General features: G+C 30.7%; 2 protein-coding genes across 4 annotated transcripts in view; one reads left to right on the top strand and one right to left on the bottom strand.

Moving 5' to 3' along the window:
* Positions 1-2824, bottom strand: part of LOC105247878 — a 93952-nt gene extending 91128 nt beyond the window's left edge. Inside the window, exon 1 of one of the 2 annotated variants that reach the window (XM_025415273.1) lies at positions 2732-2824. The gene's annotated coding sequence lies outside the window, so the exon portion shown is untranslated. Of the gene's footprint in view, positions 1-1967; positions 2218-2731 lie in introns of those variants that run through there. The other variant, XM_025415272.1, reaches the window with a different exon arrangement.
* The window catches only part of LOC105247877 (dopamine receptor 1), an 83964-nt gene that overhangs the window by 38101 nt on the left and 33710 nt on the right, over positions 1-12153 (top strand). The gene's annotated exons all lie outside the window — the stretch shown is intronic.

The raw sequence follows: 12153 nt of genomic DNA, 5'->3' as shown, positions 1-12153 counted from the left end.
TAACACGAGTCTTTTTTTAAATACACAACTTTGTTCGTTCAAATGTATACTTTTATAGTACAAGATTTCAGTAAAAAATCAAGGAAGAATGCTTTTTCTTAAGCATGAGAATGTGCAGAATTTTCTTAAATATGCAAAGACCGCTTGCTCATAAAATGTATGTTATTAAAAAATGATCTGTCAAGAATTTTAGATTCGATTATACACGATTGAACAATCAGTCTTTGAATAATTGATACGTTCATCACATAGATGTCCAATTACAATAAAATGTAATTGATGCTGCTGTGACGAAAGAGATTTAACGCAATCGAGCATGCTGTTAAATCTGTAGAGCTTCCTACACCACAAATTAGCTTAACGCGCCGTGACGTAATATATTATATCGGTACACACTTATCATGCAAGGGATCGTAAAGGGCACTTTGCTCCCCTTTGACACTGCGTCGCCAGCAAACTATATCAATTATTACTACACCGATAATTATCCTACATAGAGTTTCTTGCTTGCAATATAATTACCTGCATTTAAAGAAGCGGCAGTGTATTATTGACGAATTATGTAACAATATAATTCTTACTATGTAAATAACATCATAATCTGCAAATTATTCAATTTCTTACATTTTCCACGACAAGGAATTAATATTATTCTTTTGTAGCCATATTAATTGATAATAACATAATTAGATTATTAGTTTTTATTAAGAGGATAAACTATTTTTACTTATCAATCCATTTAGTAAATAAAGATTAGTCAGATTATTACATTAATATATTGGATAACGTATTATATCGAATAATAATTATTATATATAATATTATAAATAAATAAATATATTATATATAATATTATAAATAATACAATATTTATTATTATATATTATAATATTTTATTAAATATAATATTTATATAATATTATATAATATTTATATATATTTTTAAATCTTATTTAATATTTTTATATTATTTAATAATGTTTAATTATTAATGTAATGTAAATTGAAAATTTATCTCAAAATACATTTAAGAATTCTCATTCAATGAGCGTTGAATTAATCCACAGTTGTGATAAATAGTTAAGAAAGTTATTTCGCACCAAATATCTTTCAAAAGATTGACTAAACTTGACAAAAGATATTGAAAGCATCGTTGAACTTTATAAATGGAATTTATAGTCGTACACAATCAATGATAATTCTTTGAGCGTCAACATCCGAATCATCGAGATTAAAAGGAGATTTTTCCACCATTTACAGAATATCTATTCTCCGTTCACTTCAATTTCCAACAGAAGAAATTCGCGGAAAATCCTTTCGAACACCTGCCATCGTGGACCATATGTCCCTTCTTTCACATTTTTCTTTTCTCCGTTTTCTATCAGGTCACTGCCGAATCATATTTATTTCTATTTTCGTCTTTTTCTCCTTTCTTTCATTCTAATTTTTTATCAGGAACAGCGTTATCGATTCGTTTGTTTTTTCTTTTCGACATGATTAATTTAGTCGAAAACAAGTCCTTGACTAAAATACAAGTTAAAATTGATATTGCTAATTGTTCCTTTTTTTCATCACTTTCAGTATTTAACAGCTATCGATCCCACTAAGGTATCAGCTGTGTTGAACGTTACTCAACACTATACATTCTTATAAATTAAATATTGAATGAAAATGTGTAAAGCACGCAAATAAGATTACAAATAATAATAATGAAAAAAATTAAACCTCATTTGCAGCGTTTTTTGAAAAAAATTGAAATTTTCCAACATTGGAAATAGCTTAACATGAATGGCTGTATAATAAAATATTTCTAAAATTTGTAATATCAATTCGAATATTCAATCTGAAACTAATATTTTATATATTACGTAATTACACAATAATGTATAACAAAAATATCTCACACAAAAATTATTGCGGGAATAAACGGTTATATATTTGCAAATAATAAATAATAATTTACTCACCTCACGATCGCGCTGCCTTCCAGGCTGTCTCCTTTATTCATCTTTTGCTGTTTCTTGGCACTCACTAAATTCACTTGCGAAAACGCAGTTAATCGCACTTTGAACTCGACACTCGCGATTATAATCGCGCCGCAGATTTTATTATATTGCAACAGAAATAATACACATTAATATGTCTAAAGTTATGACCCGCTTAACATTCGAAAATCTTGTAGTCAAAATCATGCATTATTTTTCGCGATAATATTATTCGTTGACAAATATTATACTATCATATTATACTATATTATTATTAGATTAATTCATTTTGCATGATAACGTAAGTGAATAAATTTACAAATTAAAATTAAAAATAATTATTCACGAATTGTAATATTTCAAGACATACTTAGGTTCATATTAATCAACAATTACAACTGAATAAATTTCGCGAAATACGCAACAATTCGACAAATTATAACAATGTACAAATATTGAATTTTATTATGTGCGATTGACAAACATTAAAAAATCAATAACAATTGCATTTACTAATTACTTTACTGATATTTCTCTATTGATATTTCTACCAGAATTAACTCGTCACATATTCACGACATTTCATCAATAATTAAACTTTGAAAATGATATTATTAACGCTTAAGTATTATTAAAGAAAGTATTATCGCGAAAATTATAATGAAATGATAATTTATAATTTATGTTTCCTAACATTTCGTGCTTGAAATATGTATGTAAATCGAGCAAATTTGCTTGATAAATACCCATCGTTGCGACACGAGTCAGCAATTAATTAAACATGCGAGTTGGCAATAGCTAATTGTAATGATAATCCTAATTGTAATAATCTATCACTTTTAGCGTTTCCTGCGACTTGTCGCGACGGCGCTTCGACTGATAATACGGCGACATACAAAACACCTGAGTCTCGGGAATGACAAGGCCACCGCACAAAAACAAGCGGCAAGGTTACCACGCTTCGTAGTGTTATCGAAAGGCCGACAAATCGTGACAAATATCGAGAGATGGCAAAATTAACGGTGAAATTATTTTACGATTAACTTTACTTAAATAATCAATTACGATTAGCTTTAATTAAATCAGTTAATTATTTAATTAACGCATATTATAAAAATCGCTGTTTATACGTCATTGTAATTTATCAAAGTACGTATTTTATGAGATTTATGTGTAATCGTTAAATAGTCTACAGAATCTATGAATATTGCAATGAATATTAATTACCTTTAATTTTAATTTGAAGATATATATTCATACTTAAATAAACTTATTCGTATTTAATCGAAAAACTGTTGTGCTACAAACAAATTAAAAGAAAAAATAATAATAATATTATATTAGTAATTTTTATTATATTTATTTTAATTCAACGCGTGAAATCAAAACATCAGAAGTAAAAAAGTTCATTTTTCTTTTTTAATTTTTTAATATACAGTATAACAATTGAGTTGCGTTATTATTTTCAAAGATTCGAGAACCTAAAATAAAAGTAATTTTTTATGTCACAATTGTTATAGAGTCAGATTGCCGCAATTTGCAAGACTATGAAACATTATACATGATACGTATTAATTATACACGAGTAATGTGATGTTTCGTCCGCGCACAAAATTTCTTCAAAATGCCGCTAAATCATGTTCTATTTCGCATAATAACGTAAACTGAAATGGGATCATTATAATCCGAAAACAAATGGCAGCATGATGATTTCGCCAATACTACCACATCGACTATATTGTTCTATTTTGTCAGCTATATTAGCTCATTTTCACACACTTGTATCCGGATAATACCGGAAATTTTCCTGATAAATAATGCTATAAAATATGTAAAGCTATTAAATTGCATATTAAATATTTAAAAAATATACATTGTATCTTTCCCTCTAATTGCTATTATTTTAATTACGATTAAATCAAAATAAATTATATAAGATTATTATCATTAATATCTATGTGGATTTTTTAAATAAATTAAAAGTTACTTTTTATATATTTTTATGCTATTATACAAATTTTTAAGTTCTTTATTCCGATCATTTACTGAACAATCGAAGCTAAAAAAACGACTCGTATTTTATTGAAGAAAAGCGTGTGTGATATTCAGAGATTATTCAGCCGATGTGCAAAGCTCTTAACTAAATTTACTTAGAATACTCTCCGAAACCTCTTGAATTTTGTACATAAAGGAGAGGACGGTAAGACGCATATTTCATTCCACGTCGCTTTCCACGAGAGAGGATAAGTGTTAAGCCAGGGCTTCCAAGGAAGCTGAGAGAGAGAGAGAGATCTCTTTTTTTTGTACGTAAATTGATCTCAAGATGATACCTTGACGTAGACAGAGTCACGTTACACGGTATAACTTTCTCATCCTATCCATCTTTAATTAAATTGTGCATCCAGAATCAATCTTAACACCACGTTTGTCGAATTCTCGATTTTCATTCACTAATATCTCGCATCAAATCGATATTTATGTAAATATTTCGAAATTGATATAATTCTGGAAGAAATATATATAAATATGGAAGAAATATATGTCTTTCTCTTTGCTAATAAATAATGAACTTTTAATCTAAAGCAAATTATATAAAGAATAATAAAAATTATAAAATTAGAAACAATAGGCACTCAAATTACATAGATTATTACTCATCTACTCTTGCAAAATATTGTGAAAATATGCATTTTTATTTTCCTTCTTAAAATTTAAATTTATTTACATGTTAAATATAGAGGAAAAAGAGAAACGTTTTAGCTGTTTGTTCGCGAGACAAAGAGAATGCATTCTTTTTTTGTTACATGCAAGAATAATTCCAAATGGTCATCTTGGTCATCTTTGTGTAAAAGCAGCGCAATTACGCACAGTATAATATGACGTTGGGAGCATGTTTAACGCAAAATGCGGAATGCCGCAGAACTTTGAAAGCAGCTCGACGCGCATAGAGAATCGACGTAATTACGGCACAATAGATGCCGTATAATAAAGCGCGCAAGAACATTACGTCGCTTCATTGTCATGATAACGCAGAAGTAGCTTCATAAATTCAAGCTTTGGACGCTCGATATTGCCCTCGACGCGACGCTCGTAAAAAGCAAGAGGCGCCACTCGAGAAAAAAATTTGCGACGTAACTCGTTATTATGTAATGACATTTAACGCATCTTTCTTTCATGTAAAATGTCGACCGATTTTATACGCGTTAACTGACGACGGGAGAAGAGATTTTATTATGCTTGGTGAGAGATTGATGTCCAATGACTATGACTACTTGTAGAGAGACACGAATAAATTTTATACATACGTAATGAATGTACAAAACGGAGCGCGAGTTAATACATCGAATTGCAATTTCCATTCGCGGCACGGTTACGATTAATTAATGAGTGCGATACAATTGTACTATTGTTTAGATCTCGTGATAATGCTAAATGGATTTAGAATTTAATTTAAGTGTCCCCTCCCTCTATTTCTCTCGCGCATTTTAATCAATGTTTATTGCACAAGGGTTTGAGGCTTTTCGATATAATCAGTTTGAATATTGAGAATAAAATAGCGACTATAAAGATTAATTTAACTTTATTGCACGTTATAAAAATTAATTTATCGGCAGAGAATTTCACAATTTACTGAAATGTAATATTTGGAATGAATATAACTTACATATCGCGCAAATTGAATTATAAATCGGAACGATGAAGCCTCGCTACGCTGACGTATGAAATTATTGTTAAACCTAGCAGTGGCATATTCAAGGTGCGTGATGTGGAAACATGAACTACATTTACCTGCCATAGAAATTAACATCGCTATGATGAATCGCTAACGCGTATTAATCACGCGTCCGGCTAGCGTAGTCAGTGATCTACGTTTGTATAGAAATCTATGCATATCTTCGCGTATAACCGATTGCTCGTTATTCTAAATTGCATTTCACGCGAATAGAACATGGCAACGTACACGTTAAAAATCGGACAGGAAACGCATTCGCGATAGTTGGTAAACGGTTAACGAACATGATTATTGCACGAGAAACACGTATACATATAAATGCTCCGATAATTTATAAGCAAGATGGCGAGTGTTTACGCTATCCTTTTTATGAAAATTATTATATCACAATAATTATGGCAAAATTAACTCATTGCAAAATGGTCATATAATAGCACAATTAAATAAATGAAATATATGTGCATTATGTAATCATTCTATCATTATAGAAGAAAACACACTTTTAAAATAAGAGTATTATAGCACCTATAATTTTTTATTTTTCTATGAAGAGAGATGTATATTTTTGTATATTTTTGTTATAATAGAAACATGAGATATTGATGTACATACATAAATGTTCTCTCACTGTAAATTTAAAGTATATATTTTTACTTTACTCGTCTTTTTTTATCTTTAGTGCATTTTCTGTTCTTTCTCATTACAAAAGTAGTCGGCCACAATTTCATATTTCATTATGAGTATGAAAATGAAGATGAAAATACGCTCCAAATCCTTCCATATTATTTTAACCGAGATTTCTATCAATCATATCTATCTATGCGGAATTAGAAAAAAATGTTTTTCTGCTTGAAATGCTCGTACACAAAATTCTGCAGTGCGATCTTTACGTAAAAATTTCTTTCATGGAATATATCATATTTAAAAATAACGAATTAATTATAAATAAAAATGAAAAAATAGAAATGGGATAAAATATAAACAACTGCGTTTTGTATTTTTTTATCAAATTACAGATGGAACGAATGTTATATTAAAATCGCAGATTACTATTAATACTATTAATACTATTACAAGCAGATTACTATTGATACTATCCTATTCTAATTTTTTATCGTAATAATTTAACAAAGAAATATCAAGTTACAATATATAATGCATATTTTTTTAAATGTTTTTTTTATTTTAGATTCATGCGCAAATAAAATCTTTATAAAAAATAATTTCTCCTAAATTTTGTGATAATAATTCTTTTTATATAATCTAGGACAAAAATATATGACATTGAAATTGTAAAAATATGATATTGAAATATTTTTTCCAACTCGATAAGAACATGATCTTTGTTAATCTTGTTTTAATTTTCTCGATAGCTAATAATTAGATCTTTCAATAATCGCACGAGTAACTAGGTACTTAAGTAGTCACAATTGGTGCTTTGCAGATCGATCGAATGAGCCAGACATTATCGTATCGATATGCAAGCGATGTGCATCGCCATATCATATTGCTATCGACGATATCCTTGGTCCATCGTACGCATTGTTTGTCGAACAAACAAGTACTAATCACGGGATTGCCTCACGTCCTTGGCATTCAAACATCCCGGTTTTCGCAATCGAAATTTCGTACTCGGCTATCAGTAAAATCGGTTCGACTGCAACCTGAGTCCAATCGGTTAGATCATTTAACGAACGAGAACGTTTATTGTTGCCAACACAACCCGTATACAATTGTGTGTGGTGACACACAATCCTGTGATTAAACTAGAAGAGAGAGAAGGTTTCTGAAATTTGCATGGTAATCAAGTCGGAATCTGCGCAATTAACCATTGGCTCGCTACTTTTTTTAACTATACATCAAAGAAAATTGTTCTAAATGGAATAAAATATGTATATATGTAAATATGTACATACATATATTATATTTTTATAAGTCTTCAGGCGTACGAAATTTCATTTTTCTCATCTCTTGTATTTTTTGTTGCTTATTCATTTTTAAAATTATTAATGTTTGCAAAGAAGAGGGATATTAAAAAATTTAAACGCTTTAAAAAATTTTCCGGTATTTAAAGGTATAGTAAAAATGGTGCATTGCAGCAGCGACATAAAATCGGCTTGCATTTTTACTCAAGTTGACAGATTATCGGTATATTGATTACCAGAATGGCAAGAGTACACGGGCGGAAAATATTGGAAACTGAAACCAAGGCGAGAGAACTTGCGAAATACATACGTTGCACTCGTTGGAAAAGAAGCACAATGGCTTCCAAAAAAAAATCATTATATCTGGTAAAATTGCATTGCTTAATTTACGATATTTCATAGCTTTTTACATTTCAATATACATGGAGTTGAAAATTGAATATGACACGTCGGAAAGGAATTTTTTCAATAAACACTAGTATCGTGTTATTGTAAAAAAAATATTTATCAAAATAAATATTAACTCAAACTAAGAAAACTATCGAAAAAAATTTTGTTTTAATTATGATACGTTAATACGAAGACTTATCCCGTAACACTTCATAAAAGTTTTGGAATCATTTTTATTAATCATCAAGACAGTTATCAATCTTCGACGTCTTCTATCTTTGTAAAAAGATTTTTGATTATTAAAAATGAATTGATTTTAACATAAAAAACGACGAAACTTTCAGTGTAACAATTTTTCTTTATTTAAGGAAAACAAAGTGTCATTGCTTCGCATAAAAGGGGTCGTCATAAAGCTCTCATCGATCAGTTTTGTATGTCAAAGCAGTCCTAGAATATCCATCTCAGCCTCGCGCCGCGTACGTTCTCATTTGAAATTTTGCGCAATTTAAGCGTATCGTTATCGTCTCTTGGGGGCTGTATGTGCATCCAGTATGCATGCATAATGCATGTAGCTTTATCTAGCCGAGCGAATAGGCCGTGTGCCTCGGCCTAGGCGTCGATCAATGGCTGCCATTGGTCGATATATTAATCTAGCGTGCAGTTTGCCGCATCCGCTCCTCATATCTGGGGACTCGCGGCTTTCGTGCATGCATCGCGATGAAAAAAGAAGACAATAGATGCGATAATAGATTCGAATGGAAGAGGGGAATGCGAGATGCTGCGGCGTCCGGAAAAATATAGGCCGAATTTCCCTCGTTCGATCGAGAATTCCTCGATCTCTCTTCTCGATCTATCTCGTCTCGTATCTCCATTTATCTTGGAGCTCTCGATGTTTTCGACATCGCGACATATGAACGATATGAAAATGGCGCAAAATATGAGCAGCCGGCGAAATGAGATACCCGCCGGGGTGAAAACGCAAAACTCGGTGAAGTTTTTTCACATTGTTTTTACACTGATAAAAAAAAACGTTACTGATAAAAAAACAATGAACAATAACAGTTTCATAGTTCAAACTCCCCGCGATGTTGCGGTCGTGCCAAGTGCATCGTAAATATTGTCGCGTTTCATACAACTGTTTTTTTCTCCAATAGATATTGCTCAAATAGCGTAGATATTATATGCGACCCTTCCTTCTCTCTCTCTCTCTCTCTTTCTCTCTTTCATTTTCTTTCTACTTTTTTATTAACATTAAAGACAAAGTTGTAAACAAAATTAAAATCAATAAATTAGCAAAAAAAGTTCTAATATACTAAATAAATAAATTCAAATAGAAAAGGCTAATAAAAGTCAAGCGCAGTAATTAAGATGCAAATTAATTGTTTTTTTAAAATTCTTTTTTAATTGTTAAACGGTTCGGTCCTTTTTTAGACCATCTTTAATAAAAACTAATACAAATGAAAACTGACATTATTAATGAAGAATGAGAAATGATAAAAAATTAATGAAGAATGAGAAATGATAAAAAGAAGAATGATAAAAAAAAAAAACTAAGACAAATGAAAACTGACATTATTAATGAAGAATGAGAAGATTACAAATGACGGTTCAAATACATATAAAAATAAAAAAAGATATATCCTGCGTCTTGATCTTTAATAATTTATTTGAAAAAAATTGTCTTTGAACTTCATAGATATGTCCCTTATCGGTTAAGAGGATAAATAATCCAGAATGATCATTAATTTCATAAAAAGGATGGGAATATCAAAAGAGTAAAAAGTTTTAAATAAAAAAAAATAAAAAAAACTTTACAAGAAATAAAGAAAATTTATCAAGAAATACGCGAAGAAAGACGAAAACAAGAAGAAATTAGTTGTTGATTTTCAGGAATAAGATGTCAAGAGAATATTACATGTAAATACACATGAACATGCTTCCGACACATAACTGTGGAAGAGAAAAAAAAATGAAAATATCTTAATATTGAACACTTTATAAAAATAAATAGGACAGAAAATTAAATTTAAATATTAACTCACGTGTGTAAACACATTAGTAGCATATCTAAATATTAAGTGTGTACAATTTTGTTATTGTTAGATCAGGGAATGCGTTTTTTTTCTGCCCGTCTCGAATCCGGAATTCGTATTTTATCGCCTTTATTATCGATTGCGACAGAATGTAGGCCGAATTGCGAAGTGGCCAGCTCGGAATCGACTCTCATCGCAAGTGCCTTGAACGCGAATGTCCTCCTGCTACATATTCGCGGCCGATGCATGACGTGCGTGCTAAGACGAAATTCCGTATACGACCGGATGGATCGCATCTACCGTACCGTTGCCTCTTGTCGACAACGGACCCGATCGGTCCATGTTTGCACACGTTCACGCCCACGCGATATCCCGGTTTAATCGAGCGTGTTACTTACCACTGGCAAATATACGTATGCATATACGCTGGTCACATCCATGCCAGAAGCATGCGTTCGCGATAAAAGCAGCCCCGTACGAACGGCCGATGTAATTGAATTGACAGAAAAAGAGATAAATCGCGGATGTACTTCCTCGGAACAGCTGTTGACTCGGTGCTTCGCGGTTCGTTAGGCCCTCTCGTCGGGTTTGCAATTTCCGGGCGAATCTCTCGCGAATATATTTTCAATATCGAAATATGTATTTCGCTCGCTGAGTTTCTGTTTTTCGCTGTCGCGCGACAGAGATGATGCTTATTCATAGCAAAAAATAATTTGAACTTCGAAAACATCGATGTTCAATAAATACATCGAATCGTAATCTCGCTTTTTTTCCCGAAAGAGAAAATAAATATCTACGCATGTAAAAAATTTAGAAATATGCGAGACATTCGTGTTTCTTTCGAGATTCATCGATACAAGGATCTCTGTGTGATTTTGCGTAGATACATAATTTATAAGATTAAAGTTAAACAAAAGATTAGACAATATTTATAAAAATATTGTATCAGTATTGAAAATTTAGAAAATTTAAATCTTGTCTTGCTCTCGAATAAATCTTTCTAACAAAAATTCCTTATATCGTCTTATCTCGATTTTATTAATAATTTTTGTCTAATATTGATTAATTGTTTAAATAATATTTAACAATTTTTAATATAATATCTTTATGCCCGAAAAGGCAGTTGCATACATTTATTATATAGAATGCAGATGCAGCTCACTTGCATACAGTCAAAGGCGTACATGTCCTGTATACAAAGTTTTATGCAGCTAAATAATTGTGTAAAATTTTATATTGTTTTAATTGTTTCTAAGTTTATTAATATAAATGTTTTTATTTATTTATTGAATTTTCTAAACTTGTAAAATATAGTGATTTTTTCCTCACTTAATTTACAAATATATGTATTTGAGTTTTATTAAAAATCAATAATTTCCAATAAGACCAATAAAATCTTGACAATCTTAATTTTGACAATTAATTATGTATAAAAATCTTGTCTTGAGTTTATCTCAAGTTTCGAAACAAGACGAGCAATATCAAGATTAGTCTTATACAATCTTAGCCACTATTATTTCATAAAATTGCAATTTTTAGTTGAAATCAAAAGTTCTCAAGACGGCTTTTAAGCGACTGTCACTACACGCGCGGTCGTGATTCCTAATACGTTCTCCGCGTTCGTTCGTGACAAAAACAGGGCGCGAATTTCATCCCTGACGAAGTAGACGCGCCGAGTTTGTAATCCGGCAAAGTTCGAAGTTACAAAGTTCCTACGTCGCCATTAGTTTCGATCTTCTCACGTGACATTAGTCGTCGCGTTTTCACTAATGTTCCCCTCGTCTCTCCATTTTAGATTTCCCAGAGTTTTCAGACTGATGTATTTAACGAACAAAATTCCAGCCCATGTCGTATGATTTATCTTAGTTCTATACTTACACTGAGGGAAAAATTATCTTGAAATAAAAAAATTTTAATTAACTCAAGAAAACTATTTATTCGATGGGTACTAATCACATATTTACTTGTACTCGTATATTCAAAACGTCTGTTTAAGTTAAGTATTTATTTACATATGTTTAAAAAAATATATACGCTTAAAAAAATATAATTTTTAATTAAATATTTATTAAAATGCATTTTTTATT

Source organism: Camponotus floridanus, unplaced genomic scaffold (genome assembly GCF_003227725.1).
Source record: "Camponotus floridanus strain SB8 unplaced genomic scaffold, Cflo_v7.5 scaffold119, whole genome shotgun sequence".
NCBI classification, from domain to species: domain Eukaryota; kingdom Metazoa; phylum Arthropoda; class Insecta; order Hymenoptera; family Formicidae; genus Camponotus; species Camponotus floridanus.
This window is presented reverse-complemented; position numbering and strand designations above follow the sequence as displayed.